Below are 22,904 nucleotides of genomic sequence, written 5' to 3' on the forward strand. Positions count from 1 at the left end.
GGGGCAGCCTCCACCAGGCCCCCACTCATGTCTCCCACCACCCCCACCCCCCAGCAGTGCAGGGGCAGCCTCCACCAGGCCCCCACTCATGTCACCCACCACCCCCACCCCCCAGCCACCAGGGTCACCCTCCACCAGGCCCCCACTCATGTCACCCACCACCCCCACCCCCCAGCCACCAGGGTCACCCTCCACCAGGCCCCCACTCATGTCTCCCACCACCCCCACCCCCCAGCCACCAGGGTCACCCTCCACCAGGCCCCCACTCATGTCTCCCACCACCCCCACCCCCCAGCAGTGCAGGGGCAGCCTCCACCAGGCCCCCACTCATGTCTCCCACCACCCCCACCCCCCAGCAGTGCAGGGGCAGCCTCAACCAGGCCCCCACTCATGTCTCCCACCACCCCCACCCCCCAGCCACCAGGGTCACCCTCCACCAGGCCCCCACTCATGTCACCCACCACCCCCACCCCCCAGCCACCAGGGTCACCCTCCACCAGGCCCCCACTCATGTCTCCCACCACCCCCACCCCCCAGCAGTGCAGGGGCAGCCTCCACCAGGCCCCCACTCATGTCTCCCACCACCCCCACCCCCCAGCAGTGCAGGGGCAGCCTCAACCAGGCCCCCACTCATGTCTCCCACCACCCCCACCCCCCAGCCACCAGGGTCACCCTCCACCAGGCCCCCACTCATGTCACCCACCACCCCCACCCCCCAGCCACCAGGGTCATCCTCCACCAGGCCCCCACTCATGTCTCCCACCACCCCCACCCCCCAGCAGTGCAGGGGCAGCCTCCACCAGGCCCCCACTCATGTCTCCCACCACCCCCACCCCCCAGCAGTGCAGGGGCAGCCTCCACCAGGCCCCCACTCATGTCACCCACCACCCCCACCCCCCAGCCACCAGGGTCACCCTCCACCAGGCCCCCACTCATGTCACCCACCACCCCCACCCCCCAGCCACCAGGGTCACCCTCCACCAGGCCCCCACTCATGTCTCCCACCACCCCCACCCCCCAGCAGTGCAGGGGCAGCCTCCACCAGGCCCCCACTCATGTCTCCCACCACCCCCACCCCCCAGCAGTGCAGGGGCAGCCTCAACCAGGCCCCCACTCATGTCTCCCACCACCCCCACCCCCCAGCCACCAGGGTCACCCTCCACCAGGCCCCCACTCATGTCACCCACCACCCCCACCCCCCAGCCACCAGGGTCACCCTCCACCAGGCCCCCACTCATGTCTCCCACCACCCCCACCCCCCAGCAGTGCAGGGGCAGCCTCCACCAGGCCCCCACTCATGTCTCCCACCACCCCCACCCCCCAGCAGTGCAGGGGCAGCCTCCACCAGGCCCCCACTCATGTCACCCACCACCCCCACCCCCCAGCCACCAGGGTCACCCTCCACCAGGCCCCCACTCATGTCACCCACCACCCCCACCCCCCAGCCACCAGGGGCACCCTCCACCAGGCCCCCACTCATGTCTCCCACCACCCCCACCCCCCTGCCACCATGTGCAGCCCCCACCAGGTCCTCACAATGTGCGTAATGGTCAGCCTCCACAGCCAAAAAGCCCTACCAAGTAACCCATTCACCCACATGGAAATGGAAATCACATGTTACACCCCCAATGTTCATGAAGCAAATGAACCCATGTCCGTCACACACATATTTTCCAATTGAATGGGAAAACACACAACATGACATGCATGAAACCAATGAGATGAAACCACACAGTGAACAATGTAAAAAAAAATGTATTAGAAAAAAATACGAATGCTAAAGAAAGAAAACTAACTACAATGTAAATGTGAAAAAAGAAGCTGCATGTCCGCATAAAAACACAAAACTAGAAAATCTAATCCAAAAAATTTTGTCCAAAGTCAAATGTCAAAACTCTCCGTGCAACAAAGAACTATGTACAAAAATAACAAGGGTCCATCATCACAACAGAACTAAGGAAACCTAAAAAACCTACCTAAATATCAACTATATACAAAAAGTGGAGCAGTGTCCGTCGACTCCAAATCATAAGAAAAAACAAAGGAAACCTAAAACTAAAGAACTATATACAAAGGTGGCGGGCAAGTCCAGCGGCTCACTCTGTGGTGTTCCGGGCCAGGGCATCATCGAACTCCTGTTCGATGTCCCGGAGGCGGTCCAGTTCCATGGCCCCGAGGGTCCGCAGGGACGACGCCGTGTCCTCCTCCAACCCCCTGCGGATAGCCTCGAGGCACTCGGCCCACCTCAGGGCCCTCCGCATGGAGTTCTCCGCCCTGACCATTGTGAGCCGCGCCTCTTCCGCCCGCCGCCGCTCCGCACCTATGGCGTGGCCCAACCGCTGCCACACGGAAGACACTCTCTGTCCTGGGTCCTCCTGCCCTCCGGCCGATGCCTGCCCCTCCGATGTCGAAGGCCCCGAGCCTTCATGGCTCCCACCATCGTGCTGCTGCTGCTGCTCTGCCTCTGCCCGTGCACTGCCTCCTGCTGCCTGCACATCCTCCGCCGGCTGGGGTGCACCTGTTGATGTGGCCACCCCTGCTGGACGTCCGACTCCCGACTGTGGCAGGGATGCCTCCTCCACCAGCCTGGCCGCACTGTCAGAGGCAGCTCCACAGGGCACCCAGGTGACTGATGGGTGGGAAGATGGCACAGAGGACGACTGGCGCGTAGGGGGTCCAGTTGAGGAGGGGGTCGGAACAAGCCCCATCAGACGGAGGAATCCGGTCTGGGTGACCTGTCCCAGCAGGCTGACGTGGTCAACGAGCCATTCGAGATGACGTGCAGTCTCTCCATGAAAAGACTGCAGGTCACCTCGCATGGCCCGTTGACGCAACGCCACACCAGCCAGGACAGGCTCAACCCGGACCTGGATAGCCACGTCCGCAGGCAGAGGAAGGCCAGTTGACGTCAGCTCATCCCCTGCCTGAAAACGGGTCTGGACGTAGGCATCCCTGCTGGTGCAAGATGATGCAGGGACAGGATCGGGGACAGGATTGCACACAGGCACCTCCGCGGCCGCCTGTGCTGCCTCCTGTCCCTGGTCCTGGACTGCACCACTAGCACCAGTGGGATCCCCACCTCCAGACCCCGTCTCTGGTGCTTGCGCGGCCTCCTCCTCCACCAGACCCCCCACCAACCTGGATGACTCCGTGCCATCTTCCCCTGTTGGGCCCTGTGGGGTCCCAGCTGCCCCTTCTGCTGCCGAGGAGTCCAACTGCAACCTCCGCCTCTTGGACCTCCCCCCGGCAGCTGCGGCCTGGGACGCGGCACCGGACTCCTCACTCCCCGACGAGATGACAACACGGGAGGGGAGCCGGGCCTTGCGTCTCCGGCTGGCGGTCGGATCCCCGCCGCTGTGCTCCACAGCACCTTCTCCGCCCTCTTCATCAGTTGACGCTGCAGACAGGGAGAAACAAAACACAGGCATCAGGGCACTGTACAATGGACACATACACGCATGACAGTTGCACATGAGTGGCATTGGCAAACCTCAGACATGTCATCACAATCCCCAACACACATGTCATTGCAACTAGCACACATGAGCCATACCACAGCCATATCGCAACTGCCACCACCATCCCTACACATACAACAGCATCAGCAGCCAAAGGGGAGCCATACATCACATGCAACACAGGCAGTGCACCACACATGTACACACACCACCACACTTGCATGCATGTCTACACCTCTGCCAAGTGTCGCACTGTTCAGACGGGCATCCATGTCACATCTGCCAATCAGGCTTCCACATACCGCTGTCACATGCATCCATGTAGCATCACTGTTGCACCTTTGACAAATACACACACATGCACATGTACACAGTGCTCATACATGCAGCCGAAAACAACATACATGCCTGACATCACGGACATGTCTACTTACATACACATTCATCCAAACATGTGTGCACGCACAACTGCATTTGCCATGCAAGCCCACACACACAAGCACCATCCATGTCTCACACATTACAGCCCTCGCATGTGTCAGCCCCACGGCCCTGTACACCCCCACCCATACTCCACCCCATACAAACAGATGTGCAACCGGCACAATGGGGAATGATCACCACACGCCCTGCTCACAACCAGGATGCATGTACACTCACCGCTCGACTCCAGACGGCTCTGCTTCTCTAGGACCTGGACGTGGAGCGCTGGGGATATGCGTTCCAGGACCCCCATCTGTTCTTCCGACAAGTGGCCCCGGCGCCCCTTGGCATCCGCTGCCTTCAAGAGGCGCCGGGCCTTGTTCAGGGTCCTGGACCTGAAGTCCTCCCAGCGCTTCCTGACATGTTGTAAGTCCCGGACTGCCACCCCCTCCGCGTTGATGGCAGTCACGATGTCAGTCCAGATCCGAGTCCGTCCTTCCTTGTCGGCGCGGGAACTTCCAAAGAGGGCATCATACTGCCCCAGGACTTGCTCCACCAGGACACCAACTTCGGTGGCACTGAAGCTGGTGCCCCTCTGCCTCTCTGGCCGGGGGTTGTCAGTGGTCGCAGATGGTGTTAGCCCCGACATGACAACCCCAGAGGCAGGAGTGGGTGGGCAACTGGGTCCTGGGGCTGGGCTGTGGAGCGATGGAATTCCAGTCGGGAGTCTTCTGTTCCAGCAGGGGTGGTCACAGCAACAGCACCCCTGGCTGATGTGCAGGCAGCAAATGGCAGTGCACGTGGGCAGCAGGCAGTCAGGCAGCAGCAGATAGCAGGTGGGAGCGTGCTCGGGGCTCTGGGGGGCAGTAATTCGGCCTTCTGGGCAGGAGCGTGGTCTCCCGTGTGCTCACGCGTGGCCAGCTTGGTACGGAGTGAATTGGCACGTGAAAATCCTGCACGTCAGCGTGAAAACCGAGGAAAGGCCCTTAGCGCGTAAGCGCGTCAGCACGCATACGCGATTCCATTGGACCAAAGGCCCTCAGCGCGTAGGCGCGTCTGTGACGTGACCTGCACGGGTGTTTCCCACACAGCACGTGATGACAGAGCACACGTGGAAAGACTGCACGTCAGAGTCTCATTGCGTGTGATTGGTGGAAATGGCCGTACACCGGGATACAGGTGCGCTGACGTACTTGCGTGTGTAAGTGTCCGCGCACACCTCATATACACGTACATAGGCCAATCGCGTGTACACGCACTTTTGTCCAATTACACGCGATGAGACTCTGACGTGCAGTCTTTCCACGTGTGCTCTGTCATCACGTGCTGTGTGGGAAACACCCGTGCGGGTCACGTCACAGACGCGCCTACGCGCTGAGGGCCTTTGGTCCAATGGAATCGCGTATGCGTGCTGACGCGCTTACGCGCTAAGGGCCTTTCCTCGGTTTTCACACTGACGTGCAGGATTTTCACGTGCCAATTCACTCCGTACCAAGCTGGCCACGCGTGAGCACACGGGAGACCACGCTCCTGCCCAGAAGGCCGAATTACTGCCCCCCAGAGCCCCGAGCACGCTCCCACCTGCTATCTGCTGCTGCCTGACTGCCTGCTGCCCACGTGCACTGCCATTTGCTGCCTGCACATCAGCCAGGGGTGCTGTTGCTGTGACCACCCCTGCTGGAACAGAAGACTCCCGACTGGAATTCCATCGCTCCACAGCCCAGCCCCAGGACCCAGTTGCCCACCCACTCCTGCCTCTGGGGTTGTCATGTCGGGGCTAACACCATCTGCGACCACTGACAACCCCCGGCCAGAGAGGCAGAGGGGCACCAGCTTCAGTGCCACCGAAGTTGGTGTCCTGGTGGAGCAAGTCCTGGGGCAGTATGATGCCCTCTTTGGAAGTTCCCGCGCCGACAAGGAAGGACGGACTCGGATCTGGACTGACATCGTGACTGCCATCAACGCGGAGGGGGTGGCAGTCCGGGACTTACAACATGTCAGGAAACGCTGGGAGGACTTCAGGTCCAGGACCCTGAACAAGGCCCGGCGCCTCTTGAAGGCAGCGGATGCCAAGGGGCGCCGGGGCCACTTGTCGGAAGAACAGATGGGGGTCCTGGAACGCATATCCCCAGCGCTCCACGTCCAGGTCCTAGAGAAGCAGAGCCGTCTGGAGTCGAGCGGTGAGTGTACATGCATCCGGGTTGTGAGCAGGGCGTGTGGTGATCATTCCCCATTGTGCCGGTTGCACATCTGTTTGTATGGGGTGGAGTATGGGTGGGGGTGTACAGGGCCGTGGGGCTGACACATGCGAGGGCTGTAATGTGTGAGACATGGATGGTGCTTGTGTGTGTGGGCTTGCATGGCAAATGCAGTTGTGCGTGCACACATGTTTGGATGAATGTGTATGTAAGTAGACATGTCCGTGATGTCAGGCATGTATGTTGTTTTCGGCTGCATGTATGAGCACTGTGTACATGTGCATGTGTGTGTATTTGTCAAAGGTGCAACAGTGATGCTACATGGATGCATGTGACAGCGGTATGTGGAAGCCTGATTGGCAGATGTGACATGGATGCCCGTCTGAACAGTGCGACACTTGGCAGAGGTGTAGACATGCATGCAAGTGTGGTGATGTGTGTACATGTGTGGTGCACTTCCTGTGTTGCATGTGATGTATGGCTCCCCTTTGGCTGCTGATGCTGTTGTATGTGTAGGGATGGTGGTGGCAGTTGCGATATGGCTGTGGTATGGCTCATGTGTGCCAGTTGCAATGACATGTGTGTTGGGGATTGTGATGACATGTCTGAGGTTTGCCAATGCCACTCATGTGCAACTGTCGTGCGTGTATGTGTCCATTGTACAGTGCCCTGATGCCTGTGTTTTGTTTCTCCCTGTCTGCAGCGTCAACTGATGAAGAGGGCGGAGAAGGTGCTGTGGAGCACAGCGGCGGGGATCCGACCGCCAGCCGGAGACGCAAGGCCCGGCTCCCCTCCCGTGTTGTCATCTCGTCGGGGAGTGAGGAGTCCGGTGCCGCGTCCCAGGCCGCAGCTGCCGGGGGGAGGTCCAAGAGGCGGAGGTTGCAGTTGGACTCCTCGGCAGCAGAAGGGGCAGCTGGGACCCCACAGGGCCCAACAGGGGAAGATGGCACGGAGTCATCCAGGTTGGTGGGGGGTTTGGTGGAGGAGGGGGCCGCGCAAGCACCAGAGACAGGGTCTGGAGGTGGGGATCCCACTGGTGCTAGTGGTGCAGTGCAGGACCAGGGACAGGAGGCAGCACAGGCGGCCGCGGAGGTGCCTGTGTGCAATCCTGTCCCCGATCCTGTCCCTGCATCATCTTGCACCAGCAGGGATGCCTACGTCCAGACCCGTTTTCAGGCAGGGGATGAGCTGACGTCAACTGGCCTTCCTCTGCCTGCGGACGTGGCCATCCAGGTCCGGGTTGAGCCTGTCCTGGCTGGTGTGGCGTTGCGTCAACGGGCCATGCGAGGTGACCTGCAGTCTTTTCATGGAGAGACTGCACGTCATCTCGAATGGCTCGTTGACCACGTCAGCCTGCTGGGACAGGTCACCCAGGCCGGATTCCGCTGTCTGATGGGGCTTGCTCCGACCCCCTCCTTAACTGGACCCCCTACGCGCCAGTCGTCCTCTGTGCCATCTTCCCACCCATCAGTCACCTGGGTGCCCTGTGGAGCTGCCTCTGACAGTGCGGCCAGGCTGGTGGAGGAGGCATCCCTGCCACAGTCGGGAGTCGGACGTCCAGCAGGGGTGGCCACATCAACAGGTGCACCCCAGCCGGCGGAGGATGTGCAGGCAGCAGGAGGCAGTGCACGGGCAGAGGCAGAGCAGCAGCAGCAGCAAGATGGTGGGAGCCATGAAGGCTCGGGGCCTTCGACATCGGAGGGGCAGGCATCGGCCGGAGGGCAGGAGGACCCAGGACAGAGAGTGTCTTCCGTGTGGCAGCGGTTGGGCCACGCCATAGGTGCGGAGCGGCGGCGGGCGGAAGAGGCGCGGCTCACAATGGTCAGGGCGGAGAACTCCATGCGGAGGGCCCTGAGGCGGGCCGAGTGCCTCGAGGCAATCCGCAGGGGGTTGGAGGAGGACACGGCGTCGTCCCTGCGGACCCTCGGGGCCATGGAACTGGACCGCCTCCGGGACATCGAACAGGAGTTCGATGATGCCCTGGCCCGGAACACCACAGAGTGAGCCGCTGGACTTGCCCGCCGCCTTTGTATATAGTTCTTTAGTTTTAGGTTTCCTTTCGTTCTTATTATTATTTGGAGTCGACGGACACTGCTCCACTTTTTGTATATAGTTGATATTTAGGTAGGTTTTTTAGGAGGTTTCCTTAGTTCAGTTGTGATGATGGACCCTTGTTATTTTTGTACATAGTTCTTTGTTGCATGGAGAGTTTTTACATTTCACTTTGGACATAATTTTTTTGATTTTCTAGTTTTGTGTTATTATGCGGACATGCAGCTTATTTTTTCACATTTACATTGTAGTTAGTTTTCTTTCTTTGGCATTTGTATTTTTTTCAATACATTTTTTTTTCCATTGTTCACTGTGTGGTTTCATCTCATTGGTTTCATGCATGTCATGTTGTGTGTTTTCCCATTCAATTTGAAAATATGTGTGTGACGGACATGGGTTCATTTGCTTCATGTACATTGGGGGTGTAACATGTGATTTCCATTTCCATGTGGGTGAATGGGTTACTTGGTAGGGCTTTTTGGCTGTGGAGGCTGACCATTACGCACATAATTGGGGATTGTGAGGACCTGGTGGGGGCTGCACATGGTGGCAGGGGGGTGGGGGTGCAGGGGGACATGAGTGGGGGCCTGGTGGAGGTTGAGCCTGCACTGCTGGGGGGTGGGGGTGGTGGGAGACATGAGTGGGGGCCTGGTGGAGGCTGCCCCTGGTGGCTGGGGGGTGGGGGTGGTGGGAGACATGAGTGGGGGCCTGGTGGAGGCTGCCCCTGGTGGCTGGGGGGTGGGGGTGGTGGGAGACATGAGTGGGGCCCTGGTGGAGGGTGACCCTGCACTGCTGGGGGATGGGGGTGGTGGTAGACATGAGTGGGGGCCTGCTGGAGGGTGACCCTGCACTGCTGCGGTGTGGGGGTGGTGGGTGACATGAGTTGGACATGGGTGGGGGCCTGCTGGCAGGTGCCCCACAGTGCTGGGTGGTGGGGGTGGTGGGAGACATGAGTTGGACATGGGTGGGGGCCTACTGGCAGGTGCCCCACAGTGCTGGGGGGTGGGGGTGGTGGGGGACATGAGTTGGACATGGGTGGGGGCCTACTGGCAGGTGCCCCACAGTGCTGGGGGGTGGGGGTGGTGGGGGACATGAGTTGGACATGGGTGGGGGACTGCTGGCAGGTGCCCCACAGTGCTGGGGGGTGGGGGTGGTGGGAGACATGAGTTGGACATGGGTGGGGGCCTGCTGGCAGGTGCCCCACAGTGCTGGGGGGTGGGGGTGGTGGGAGACATGAGTGGGGCCCTGGTGGAGGGTGACCCTGGTGGCTGGGGGGTGGGGGTGGTGGGAGACATGAGTTGGACATGGGTGGGGGCCTACTGGCAGGTGCCCCACAGTGCTGGGGGGTGGGGGTGGTGGGAGACATGAGTTGGACATGGGTGGGGGCCTGCTGGCAGGTGCCCCACAGTGCTGGGGGGTGGGGGTGGTGGGAGACATGAGTGGGGCCCTGGTGGAGGGTGACCCTGGTGGCTGGGGGGTGGGGGTGGTGGGAGACATGAGTTGGACATGGGTGGGGGCCTACTGGCAGGTGCCCCACAGTGCTGGGGGGTGGGGGTGGTGGGGGACATGAGTTGGACATGGGTGGGGGACTGCTGGCATGTGCCCCACAGTGCTGGGGGGTGGGGGTGCAAGGGGACATGTGTTGGTGTTCATTAGTTCAAGGAGACATGTGCCTTTGCTGGGGGGCATGCCGATGTTGGCTGGGCTGCCTGCGGGACATGACCAGGGATGCAGGGTAGTCCCCTGTGGTGTGGGCTGCCTGCAGGGGCCGTGGAGGGTGTACAGGGTACACCTGGGAGGACCCACACTGTCAAATCACATGTGGGACTCCCCGGCACCCCTGAAATACACGTACCGTGCAGAAATCGCGTGTAAAACTTCCCGCGCACCCCTGAAATACACGCGCCCAGGCTATTCGCGTGTAAAACTTCCCGCGCACCCCTGAAATACACGCGCCCAGGCTATTCGCGTGTAAAACTTCCCGCGCACCCCTGAAATACACGCGCCCAGGCTATTCGCGTGTGGAACTTCCCGCGCACCCCTGAAATGCACGGGCCCAGGCTATTCGCGTGTGGAACTCCCCGCGCACCCCTGAAATACACGCGCCCAGGCTATTCGCGTGTGGAACTTCCCGCGCACCCCTGAAATACACGCGCCCAGGCTATTCACGTGTGGAACTTCCCGCGCACCCCTCAAATTCACGCGCCCAGGCTATTCGCGTGTGGAACTTCCCGCGAACCCCTGAAATACACGCGCCCAGGCTATTCGCGTGTGGAACTTCCCGCGCACCCCTGAAATACACGCGCCCAGGCTATTCGCGTGTGGAACTTCCCGCGCACCCCTGAAATACACGCGCCCAGGCTATTCGCGTGTGGAACTTCCCGCGCACCCCTGAAATACACGCGCCCAGGCTATTCGCGTGTGGAACTTCCCGCGCACCCCTCAAATTCACGCGCCCAGGCTATTCGCGTGTGGAACTTCCCGCGAACCCCTGAAATACACGCGCCCAGGCTATTCGCGTGTGGAACTTCCCGCGCACCCCTGAAATACACGCGCCCAGGCTATTCGCGTGTGGAACTTCCCGCGCACCCCTCAAATTCACGCGCCCAGGCTATTCGCGTGTGGAACTTCCCGCGAACCCCTGAAATACACGCGCCCAGGCTATTCGCGTGTGGAACTTCCCGCGCACCCCTGAAATACACGCGCCCAGGCTATTCGCGTGTGAAACTTCACGTGAACCCCTGAAATACACGTAGCACGCTCCCCCAGGCCCGATCGCGTGAGGAACTTCACGCCAACCCCTGTAATACACGTAGCCCGCTCCCCCAGGCCCGATCGCGTGTGGAACTTCCCGCGCACCCCTCAAATTCACGCGCCCAGGCTATTCGCGTGTGAAACTTCACGCGAACCCCTGAAATACACGTAGCACGCTCCCCCAGGCCCGATCGCGTGAGGAACTTCACGCGAACCCCTGTAATACACGTAGCCCGCTCCCCCAGGCCCGATCGCGTGTGGAACTTCACGCGAACCCCTGAAATACACGTAGCCCGCTCCCCCAGGCCCGATCGCGTGAGGAACTTCACGCGAACCCCTGTAATACACGTAGCCCGCTCCCCCAGGCCCGATCGCGTGAGGAACTTCACGCGAACCCCTGTAATACACGTAGCCCGCTCCCCCAGGCCCGATCGCGTGAGGAACTTCACGCGAACCCCTGTAATACACGTAGCCCGCTCCCCCAGGCCCGATCGCGTGAGGAACTTCACGCGAACCCCTGTAATACACGTAGCCCGCTCCCCCAGGCCCGATCGCGTGAATAACTTCACGCGAACCCCTGTGATGCACGTACCCTGCAAATCGCGTGTGACACTTCCCGCGCACCCCGGTATACATGCACACGTATTTTTTGTCAGCGGGTGTCCGTGTTTGTGGGTACCCCTTTGCACGTCATTTTTCCTGGAGGGCCACAGTATGGGACATTCATCATGGCAGTATATAGGTGCTATTTGTTGGAGCACCTTTTGGCGCACATTTCTTACAGCCGCAGAGACGCTACCGCCTCCTTTCTTGTGGCGGTCGTGTTTGTGCCTGTGCGCTGGTTTGAGCGTGCGCTTTTTTCCCCTATTCTATTCCATGAATACGTGTTGTAGGCGAGCGTGTGGGCGTTCCGCGCACTTGTGCCCTGTACTTCCCCCGTGACGCCCACGTTTTGGCAAGTTGTTCCCCATTCCGAGTGTTACGCCCGTGTTCCGCCTACTTTTATTGCGTGCGCTGCGCTATGTGCGAATTTCGCTGTGGCCTGTGCGATTTTCGCTGTGACCTGGCGCACGCTGTTAGATGGCCTGTGCGCCAACGTGCGCCAACGTGCGCCGCGCACTTTTTTATCGCACATCCGCTGGTTTTCTCGCGCACGGCCTTCCATGAATCGACGTGCGCTGCTTTTCGTGCGATTTTCGCACTTGCACTGCGATTTTCGCTATTCCACTGCGATTAGCACGTTTTTGCCCACTTGCGCCGCGCTAATTATTCCATGAATCGGCCTCATAGTGTCCTCAGGACACTTACATTTTCGTTTATTTACGAACATTTCCGAACAACCGCGCTGTCCGTGGACACCTAAATTGGTTTTACCACAAAGAACTGAAAGTAATTACAACACAATATAAAAAAGTAACTTTATTTAATATATATAAACAATTTATGACTGAGAAGGTGGGGCAGAAACGGAAACAAAAACAGGAGAATTAGGGTTTTCAATATAAGTGGGATCAGTTGAAGAAGGGATGGAAATCTCATCAAAATGTTGTGGTTCATGGAGAGAGTTTGGGGTTAAATGAATGGGATATGGTGAGGGGGACAAGTACAGGTGGGACAATGGTATGTTGTTGGTGGTTTTAGGTGATCTTCCACAAAGTTCTTTAAATCCATAAAATGTGCCATAAGTTGGTCCATTTTGTGGGTAATGTGTTGAAGAGTGTTATCCACCGCTTCTTTTTCTTTGGAAGTTGCAATTTTTGTATGGTCTGTAAAAAAAATGTATATGTTGAATGTATACAAAATAATATTTATTAATTGGTTTATATAGTAAAGTGTGTACCATTAGGTGGACTATCTTCTAACATTTCGTCTCGTGGGAAATGCTCCTCTAGCCAGTCCAGAGTACTACACATTTCTGTGAGAAAACAAAAAAGTATATGTTTTCTAATATAGAAATTTTATAAATATATGAGTAAAATGAAGTGCACTTACTATTTCTAGTAACATATGTTATCAGTAGTCTATACGTCTGGTCTTGCTGTTAGTTGTGGAGTGTCTGTGAGGTAATTATGTTGGAAGCCACTTTATCTTCTTTTGGTATATTCCATTTTAAAACATATTGGCCCTCATTACGACCCTGGCGGAATTCGGAAAACGATGGCGGAAATGCAATACCGCCATCGAATAGCGCTCGGTGCGACTATGACCCGTCACCGCAAAGTACGAAGCCATTAGCGACACCGTAGTGAACGCCAACGCTAACTGCACCAAGCACGCGCGCGCCATGCCAAACCGTAAACACCACCATGGCGCAAGGGTACGCTAATTCCGACCCTAGCGGACATGTACCTAACGCCATCAAGCATGGCGGAATGTACCATTCCGCCATGGTGAGAAGTACGGCATCGCGAATCAACCGTAAACGGCCCCACTGAGTGCCTGTACACCGCTCCCTGCCCACAAAGTACAACTCCCCGTAGGTGCAATGAAGTCACAATGCAACCATTGAAATGTACAAGTCACCCATGCATGCCAACGAACAAATGAAACACAAGAGGGGCCAATGGGAGCTGCAGGGCACAGATGGCACGAATACAGAAGCCATCCCAATGGACATGACCACAGTCCCCCACCAAGAAACGCACGCAAACACAGGCACCTGTGACCAGCAATATTCCGAAAATCACATCATTCCACCAGTCCACCTGGCTGACCGGCATCTGTTACACAAAACCCAATCCCCCGCCCCTGTGCATGACAACATTCAAACAGTCATATTGGCAGCCCCCATCCCTGACCTCACGGGCTTCGTAGGCAAACGCGCCCAGTACAGTACCACGCAACTAAACTCCGAAGCTGGAACCCAATGCAGATCTCCTCACAATACATCGCTCCCCAAATAGGAATATGCCACATCACTTGCAAAGAAGAACGCTACACGGGCCAAATCAGAATAGAAATTTAATGCACAACAAAATCACCAAGCCCATACAGCCATCAGGCCATGAACTCCAAAACACATTTCACCATTGTGGGCTGCATCCGCAAGAAATGACCAGCCACTACTTGTGTGACGCCCTGTTCCATCATGGTACACAGAGCCACATTCACGTACGAAAAGGCAACATGGAAGCGCACAGAACCGCAGGGCCGTCCCAATGGGGAGGTACTAGTCCAGCTGAAAGGCCAAAATGTTGCTCCGAGCCACTAGTACTGCGTAAGGGCATGTGGCCCATTGGCGATCGTCCCATAACATCGTAATGCTGCTCCACTGATCAACACGAAGCAGCAGGTGTCGGGAGTAAAAGCCATCTGCAGGAGTGGCATACAGATGGCAGTGGCAAAAGGGGAGGAGATACCTTTCAACCAAAAGAAAAGAAAAAGAACAGAATGGCCATCAGAACTACATCCGAACAACTCACTTCAATGATCACACTGAATCCACAGCCATATACATGCTAGCCCACTCCAAAGGATCATCACCACCCCAAAACCACTTGCGACTCATAACCATCTATATCGAGGTGTAAACACCATCACAAACGAGTGTACCTGTGCATGCGTCTGTGAAAACAGAATCCATCTGATGGGATTGTTAACGTGCATGGACACAAGTGTCTGAAGGCGCGTCGAGAAAGGGAGGGCTCAACAAGGCCAGATAGACGATGGTCCCACTATGGCAGCCCTGCATCACATAGCGCAGGGGAGGCGGATAGATTCCAAGAAGCCCTGAACATGGCAAACTCTGTATCAAATCATCTGCCCATGCATCCATTCATCATTCCCTCATCCCGGTATAAAAACGCCAGAACATTTACTCACATAACATTAGAAATATCCATTGAGTCTGTGCGTTATGCAGCCTGCAAAATCCACAGTGCCCCAGCCCGTAATTCCAGTGTTGTGAAGTAACATGTATTTGGGAACGTCCGGCCTCATCGCCCACGTCGCTATTGCGCATCCCAAACCATTCATATCAATCATTGCTTCCTCGCCATGGCCCCTGTCTCAAGGACATTGAAAAATAGAACGTTATATTTGCAGTCAGACCTGTGGGCATCTCCTCGCCGCGAGCTGAAAACCGAAAGCGCCGCCCTTCGAATTCCTCATTTGCAACATCACGTCGAAAAGGCATCTGTGGCCGTTTGAAATCACAAATTAATCCATCTAGTGCGGCTGTGTGTGAAAATGGCAACTGCCTTCACCCACAAATGGGACGCCCCGCCCGTCGGTGAAGCTCGGTACAGTGTTGCATGAGGGTCCACCGTTACTCGAGTACTACGTTCCACTGACCCTTCACAAGTCTGTTCGCGACGGCAAAGATTGTATGTGAAACAATGGGACCATAGCCGAATGTACATATCAACAAATGTTACACGGCCATCGGGTACAAATACATGATTGCAATAGCAAGATGCCATTACCGAATTGCAGCGTTGTGTGCGGGACGTGCTCGGCCAAAGGGGAGAGCAGCTTGCACAGGTGGAATGAATCACCACAGGTGGAGGCCATACAGCCTGAAAACACATAAATTGCACACCCAGTCTCCTCCCACAACCACACACACTCCGAAATGCTACCGGCAGGACTCGCGATGTTGGCCCTGGGGGACCTGATAGCACTGCAAGTACTCCAACTCCAAGAAGAAGACGAACACCAACTACAACCGGCCGCACGGAGGAGACGCAGGAGGAGGAGGAGGGCAAGGCAGGGCCAGCAAGGGCCGCCAGCACAGCCACTACCACCACGCAGGCAGGCCGCAATCCCACGCCTCCGAGCACATCCGTTCAACCTCACTGATGAGCAGATCCACACCCTCTACCGTTTGGACCGGGACACCATAGCCGCCATTGTGGACATGACACAGGCTGACCTTGTCAGCATGATAGATAGCCCAACCGCCATCCCACCCCTACTGAAGGTGGTGTCTGTACTCCACTTCCTGGCCACAGGCACCTACCAGCACACAGTCGGACAGTTGCATGGCATTTCTCAGCCACTGTTCTCACGGACACTATTGCAAGTGCTCGATGCCCTCCTGCAGCACGCAGACGACTACATCTCCCTACCACGCTCGGAGCAGGAAATTACAAACACGAAAGTGGGATTCCATGCACTTGGCGGCATACCGGGTTGCATTGGTGCCATCGACTGCACCCATGTTGAATTGGTCGTCCCACATGCCATGGAGGCCCAGTACCGCAACCGAAAACAATTTCATTCCCTGAATGTACAAATGGTGTGTGACTCCAACAGGATCATTACACATTGTTGTGCCCGATTCCCTGGATCAACCCATGATTCTATGGTCTTGAGGAACTCTACAATACCACGCTACATGGAGCGACACGCAGGGAACAGATCCTGGCTACTCGGTGAGTCTCATTACATGCATGATAATGTGGGGTATGTGATTCGGCAATGACCTGGCAGGAAGGGGGGGGGGGTGGTGTGCGTACGTAGCAATGGCATTCCACATAATCCGTTTATCGTCCACATACAGGTGATGCTGGATATCCACTGAAGAGATGGCTCCTCACACCAGTCCGGAACCCACGGGACCAGCATGAGGAGGACTACAACCATGCCCACTCACGTACCCGTGTAGTCATTGAACAGGCATTCGGCCTACTGAAGACTCGTTTCCGCTGCCTCAGCAGGTCTGGCGGGGCACTCCTGTACCGCCATGAGAAGGTTGCAAAGATGGTGATGGCATGTGTCATGCTCCACAACATGTGCGTACGTAGAAATGTGCCCATGCCCCCTGACGCAGAACTGCAAGCACCTGATGATGGTCATGATGAGGGTGGGGATGTGGCAGCACCTCAAGGAGTCTGCGAGGCACCGGAGGGCCGTGACATTCGTCAGCATCTCATTGATGCATGCTTCTAGCACTCACGCCTGGTGGCTGATACATGGACACGGTACTCGTGGCACTGTGTGTGTCTGGTACATGCACAATATGGACTGTACGCCTATGATGGCCTAGTACACAATGATCATTGTCCACACATCACATTGGTTGATCGTGCACTGTTTATGGCATATGTGATATCATATTGAACACCCTATCGACCCGCCACCCAAGTGAGCCCAACACACCCCCTCCACCCTCCTACCTCCCCCCCGAACACCAGTGTCCAAAGATGCTCATTGTCAGTGGGCTGTCGCTATTGCAAGCCCCCTCTGCGGGTATCAGGGGCACCCCTGCCTGTGGAGCGCAGGTTCCTCCCAGATCTACGTTGGGGGCTGCCCTGGACGGAACTTGCAACGGATGATGTCTCTGCCTGCTCACGTCCATGCATGTCCCTAAGTGTTTGTGAGAGCTCAGTGAGCACACGGCGCACTGCGGCAAGTTCGGCACATACGTCTGTGGACGTCGCATGCAGTTCCCCCCTCAGGCTCTCGGTGCTTCTCTCCATTTGGACTCTCAGGCTCTCGGTGCCACTCTCCATTTGGACTCTCAGGCTCTCGGTGCTAGTCTCCATTTGGACTCTCAGGCTCTCGGTGCTACTCTCCATTTGTGCCCTTAGTGTCTCTGTACTTCTCACCATTTCTGCCCTAAGTGTCTCAGTTGATGTTTCTATGTCTGCCTTAGTGCCCCCACATTCATCGGCATGGTCCTTGAGGAGCGTGGCCAGTTGCTGCTGTTGCACGATTAACTGGTCGAGGGACTGTTGCCTCTGCTGGGCCATGGCCATTTGCGGGGGTGTCACAGAGGGGCTGTTGACCTCATGTTGCCTTGCCACAGGGCTTGTGGGGGATGGCCAGTCGTCGTCTTGTGGGTGCCCCTGCGTGGTATCCTCATGTTGTACGGGATGGGACAGACAGGGGGATTGGGACAGGTCATGGATGGATCTGACTTCGACATCCCCGTCTTCTGTGTCGGAGCATGCTGCCATCAATGGGGTGTCACCTATGGTGCTGCTGCCACCAGAGGCATTGCCTTCTGTGGCATCCGTTGGGGGGACCTGTGGTGGTGGTGTTGTGGGCATGCTGGCTGCTGGGGTGCCTGTTGATGTTCCCTCCTCTGTGCTGCCACCTGATTTGTGCTGCTGCCGTGTCTTGATGCGTGCAGCTGAGGTGGAGGGTCTTTGGCCGTTGGTCTTGGCCCTCTTTGCAGGTGTGCTGGTAGGGGTGTCCTGATGCTCGTCGTTTGGATCGGACCCTGTGGTGGAGTAAAGGAGGGCGAGGGTTATTAATGGGTCTGTGGGTATTGGAATGGCATTGTATCACATGCATTGGGGTGGTACCTGAGGGTGATTTGGGTCGGGGCCTTGGAGGTGCTTTCATTTGTGTGTGGAGTGAGGGTGCAGTTGTTTGGCAGCCTGCAGTTAGGGTGTGCCTGCTGCACGTGTAGTGGGTGTTTAGGGGTTTTTAATTATTTATGTATTTATTGTGAGTTTTAAAGTGCACTATCAGGCCGATGTGTGTGGACGTTCTCCTGGACATGTGTTTCTGTTGCACTATGTGGACACATGGTACTTCACATGATTGGACATTGTGGATTTAGCATTGTTTTATTTGGCCCACCTACCTGAATCTTCGGATGTCTGCACTCCTTTCTCCATCCCTCCGACTCCCTCTATGCTCTCCATTCCGATGGTGGAGGCACAGATTTCTTCCCAGGGGGTCAACTTGATGGGTGATTCAGGACCTCCCCCGGTGGCTGTGGCAATGTTGCGGTTGGCAGAGAGTATGCTGCGGACGCGTATCCGCAGGTCGTCCCATCGCTTTCGGCATTGCTGTGGGGTGCGGGGTGCGGTCCCCACCGCACTTACCCGCTGTGCCACCAGAGCCCATATGGCCTTCTTGTTTGCAAGTGCCGTCCTGGTCATTTGTGTGCAGAAGACGACGGCAGCATTCTCCTGGAGGGTCTCTGTTAGCACGGTGAGTTCCTCACGGGAGAAGTGGACCTGCCGCTTGCGGTCGCACGCTTTCTTCGCTACTTTTCCCATTTTTCTTGGTTTCGCTAGGGTGGATGACGGGTTGGGGTGTGTCTCAGGGTAGTGTTTTTGGTGGTTGTGTGGTTTTAGTGGTTTTATAGGTGTACGGCGGGATGTTTCCCGTTCCGGGCCCATGTTTTTACTTCCGTTTCCGTATATTTACGGTCACCGTACTTTCCGGTAGGCGCACACTGCGGTGTCCGCTGTGATGGGTGGCGGTATTGCACCTAGGGCGCCGTACGGCGGCGGTGTGGGCCGTTTTGGGGTCATTTCCGCCATCGCGGACTTTGCACTTCCGCCATGCCGTGGTGCTCGTGCCCGATGGGTCAGAATGGGCCGCACTTTGCTCCTTCGTGCAATGGCGGAAACGCTATTTACGCTGTGGCGGTCCGGTCAGTCACTTTCCGCCAGGGTCGTAATGAGGGCCATTGTATTTAAATGAATGGTTAGTGTGTTACATATATGGGTTACATTTCTTAAGTATTACTACATATACTTTGTATGTGTGCTGCTTTGTGAATTTGTTAAATGTTCCTATGTTATGATATACAATTACACATACCCCCCCAGAGTTTTTAGGTGGTGGTACTGTTGTCCGAACATGTCCGCGGACCGTCACATTCAGTAGAAAGGGTTCAGTATGTTCCATATTACATGTACATAAAGTCAAAGTTATTATTGTTAAGTTTTGCTACTAAAAAACTATGAAATTCAGTAAAAAAACTTTGTTAAAGGGACGTTATGGTTAAGTTGCGCTACTAAAAACCTATGAAATTCAGTAAAAAAACTTTGTTAAAGGGACGTTATGGTTAAGTTGCGCTACTAAAAACCTATGAAATTCCGTAAAAAAACTTTGTTAAAGGGACATTATGGTTAAATTGCGCTACTAAAAACCTATCAGATTCAGTAAAAAAACTTTGTTAAAGGGACATTCTGGTTCCAAGTAAAACCGAAAAACCCCTGAAATTCGCCAGTTATGGTAAGCTAAGCAACCATAACTCGCGTCACCACCGTGCACTGCTAAGACTAACACCCAGGACATCAAAGATGACATCACAAATGTCATTGATTTTCTTCTCATTTTTCGTCTCATTTTTCTTCTGTCAGTTCTCCTTTACGGATTCAGATCTTATGGGCGACAGGTGAAATTTTATCTACAATTTCAAAGGCACCATGGCAGGAGGGGAGGAACTTAGTGTCTTTGGTCTGGTTCCTTTGACAATTGTACAATAGACCATGTCTCCTACTTGATATTCTTTTTAGTGGTCTTTAAATAATAATGGGTTTTCATCCCCTCCGCCGATTATTCCAGATTCCGTTAAGCATACACAAAAGCATGCTGCAGGTGTTTTCTTACATTCTCAATATATTCATCTGTCGTGGATGCGTTAATGAGGGTCTGATCTTCTGTTCTGTAGAGCAGATGCTGCGCTAGCACAGTTTTTTGTCCAGTCATGAGCTCGAACGGAGACATTTTTGTTGCAGAAGATGGTGTAGACCTGATGGCCATCAGGACAAGCAGTAGTCGGATGTCCCAACTAGGCCCAGAGTCCGCCACAAACTTATTTAGGATGCTCACAATAATTAATTTTATTGTACCTCTCAACTCCCCCACTAGTGGCTATGTGGTAGGCAATATGGAGTTTTCTCTTTAACCCAAGTATCTCCCACATCTTTGTCATCACCTCGCTGGTGAAGTGACTTCCTCGGTCTGACTCAATCCTTTGGGGAATGCCGAAAAGCAAGAAGATGTGGTTAATCATCAGGGCAGCTGCTGTTTCTGCCTTGCAATTTGGGGCCGGGAGACATTCCACCCATTTGGTAAACAAGCATGTTACCGTTAACATGTACTTGTTTCCCATAGAGGAGCGAACTACGGGCCCGATGAAATCTACTTGTAAATCTGACCAAGGCAGTGTCATCCCCCTTTTCTGTAGGGGAGCCTGGTGTGTGAGAGAACTTGGCTGAAATTGTGCACACACAAGAAACCCTTTCAAGTATTTTCCGAGGTCCTGAACCATGTGTGACCCGTATGCGATCTTTCGCAAGATATCCAAAGTAGCATGAAACCCCTGATGACCGGCTGTGACGTGACTTAACATCATGCTTCAGAATGAGGTAGGTACCACCCACTGGTCACATCCAGAGATGGCTCTCCATACTAACAAACAGTCTTGGATCTTGAACATTTTGGGAAATTTTATCAACACCCAGAGATCCTCTTTCTCGATGTAATCAGTTTTTGTGAGAGGAAAATTCAGAGGGTCTTCAATGTGTTGATAACATTTCACAATTATCAGATCCCCTTTTTGTTTAGTGATCAAATCAGCATCTGTGGTCTCCTTACTCCACTGGGAAGTTGAGAGTTCATTTTGGGAAAGTTTTTGGAACCTGGTGACAGCAGCAACCTGGATTTACCCCAACAGGGACTCAATCTCAAGGAGATCACCATGGTTTGCTCCGGTTTTGGCCAACTGGTCAGCCAGGTAATTTCCGGTTTTGTCTGGTCCCCCTATTATGGAATGGCCCTTGATCTTCTTCCAGTAGATGGTCAGACCAGGTCATCAAGGGATTGTATTAGTTTGCCATGCTTGAGGGATTTATTATTTGCACACAGCATGCCTCTGGTTTTCCAATTCATCAGGTGCTCCACAAACCCATTCCTGACATAATCCGAATCAGTGATTATGACCAGTTTGTGGAGTCAGTGTTGCATGGCAGTGAGGATGGCCTGATGAACGCCATCAACTCCACCTCCTGACTACTTCTCGGACCCATCTTGTACCCAGCAGAGGGCTCCAGGGCATCATTCAACCAGGCATTCCAAATGGCAGCCACCAGTTCCTTTTCCTTGTTGTAATCAACATGATAGGAGCACCCGTCCACATAAACTGTGGGCATCCCCTGGCACGTGTCTTCCTCATAGACTTTGTGCTGGGAAGTCAGGTACGTCTCCATGTTGTCTTGTATTTTAGACTTTTGCCCTCTAGAGAGTTTTCCTGAGCACAATCATGCAAGTCAGCTAATCCTTGCGCAAGATGACTCTTCTTGTTTTGGCCTTATCTGACCTCCACAGGAAAGCCTTGCATGGACAGAATCCAGGAAGTAATTCTGGAATTACTCACATTCCCCGCCCGGATTCTGTCACTATGGAGGTATTGCAATGGCTGGTGAAGAGTCTCTACAATGATGTGTTCGCCCTGGATAAATGGGCGATAATTCTTCAATGCCCAAACCATTGCCAGGAGTGCCTTCTCTCCATCATTGAATTTCTCATTCACCGAGGGCAAAGTCTTGCTTGCAGAGGAGATGACTTTGTTCACCTTGTCGTGCTTTTGATATAAGACTGCGGTCAAGCAAGTATTTGAGAACCCTGTCTCCAAGAACAGCTCCTTGTTTTTGATGGGGTAAGCTAAACAAGGCGCTTGCGAGAGTCTTCTCTTCAGTTGTTTCAGTGCCTCGGCTTGCTCTGGATCCCACTCCCACTTGACACCAGCCTTTAGTAACTGGACCAGGGATCTTGTGACCTCTGTGTAGTCCTCTATGTACTTTCTACTATAATTAGTCAGTCCAAGAAGGCTTCTTAGATCACGCAGAGTTGTGGAGTCTTTCAGTTTTAGTAATGCTTCCACCTTTCTCGCCTGGGGACAGAGACCCTCAGGGGTGATTTCATGCCCTAAGAGGTTCACGCGGGTTTTACACCATTGCGCCTTCTGGAAGGACAGTTTTGCTCCGGCTTCCTTCAACTGGGTCAGAACATAGTGGATTTCCTCAAAATGTTGCTCCACAGTTGAGCTTTTAATTAGAACATCACCCACATAGGCCAGGTTTCCCTTTTCACCTATGTCGGTCATGGCCTTGTGCAGAAAAATGGTAAATTCATTGCCAAAGTTTATATATACAAAGGGGGTTCAGGTCCACGTGTACTGCTGCCCCCTGAAGGTAAAGGCCAGTTGTACTGGTCTTCCCTACTCACGGGTTCTGTCCAGTATTCATTGGTGAGGGCAATGGCGGTATACACCTTTGATCCTTGGATCTGGGCCCGTCCCTGGACATTGTAGGGAAGAGGCCAT

The sequence above is a fragment of the Ambystoma mexicanum genome, chromosome 2p (assembly GCF_040938575.1).
Source record: "Ambystoma mexicanum isolate Mex_15411 chromosome 2p, UKY_AmexF1_1, whole genome shotgun sequence".
Taxonomy (NCBI): Eukaryota; Metazoa; Chordata; class Amphibia; order Caudata; family Ambystomatidae; genus Ambystoma; species Ambystoma mexicanum.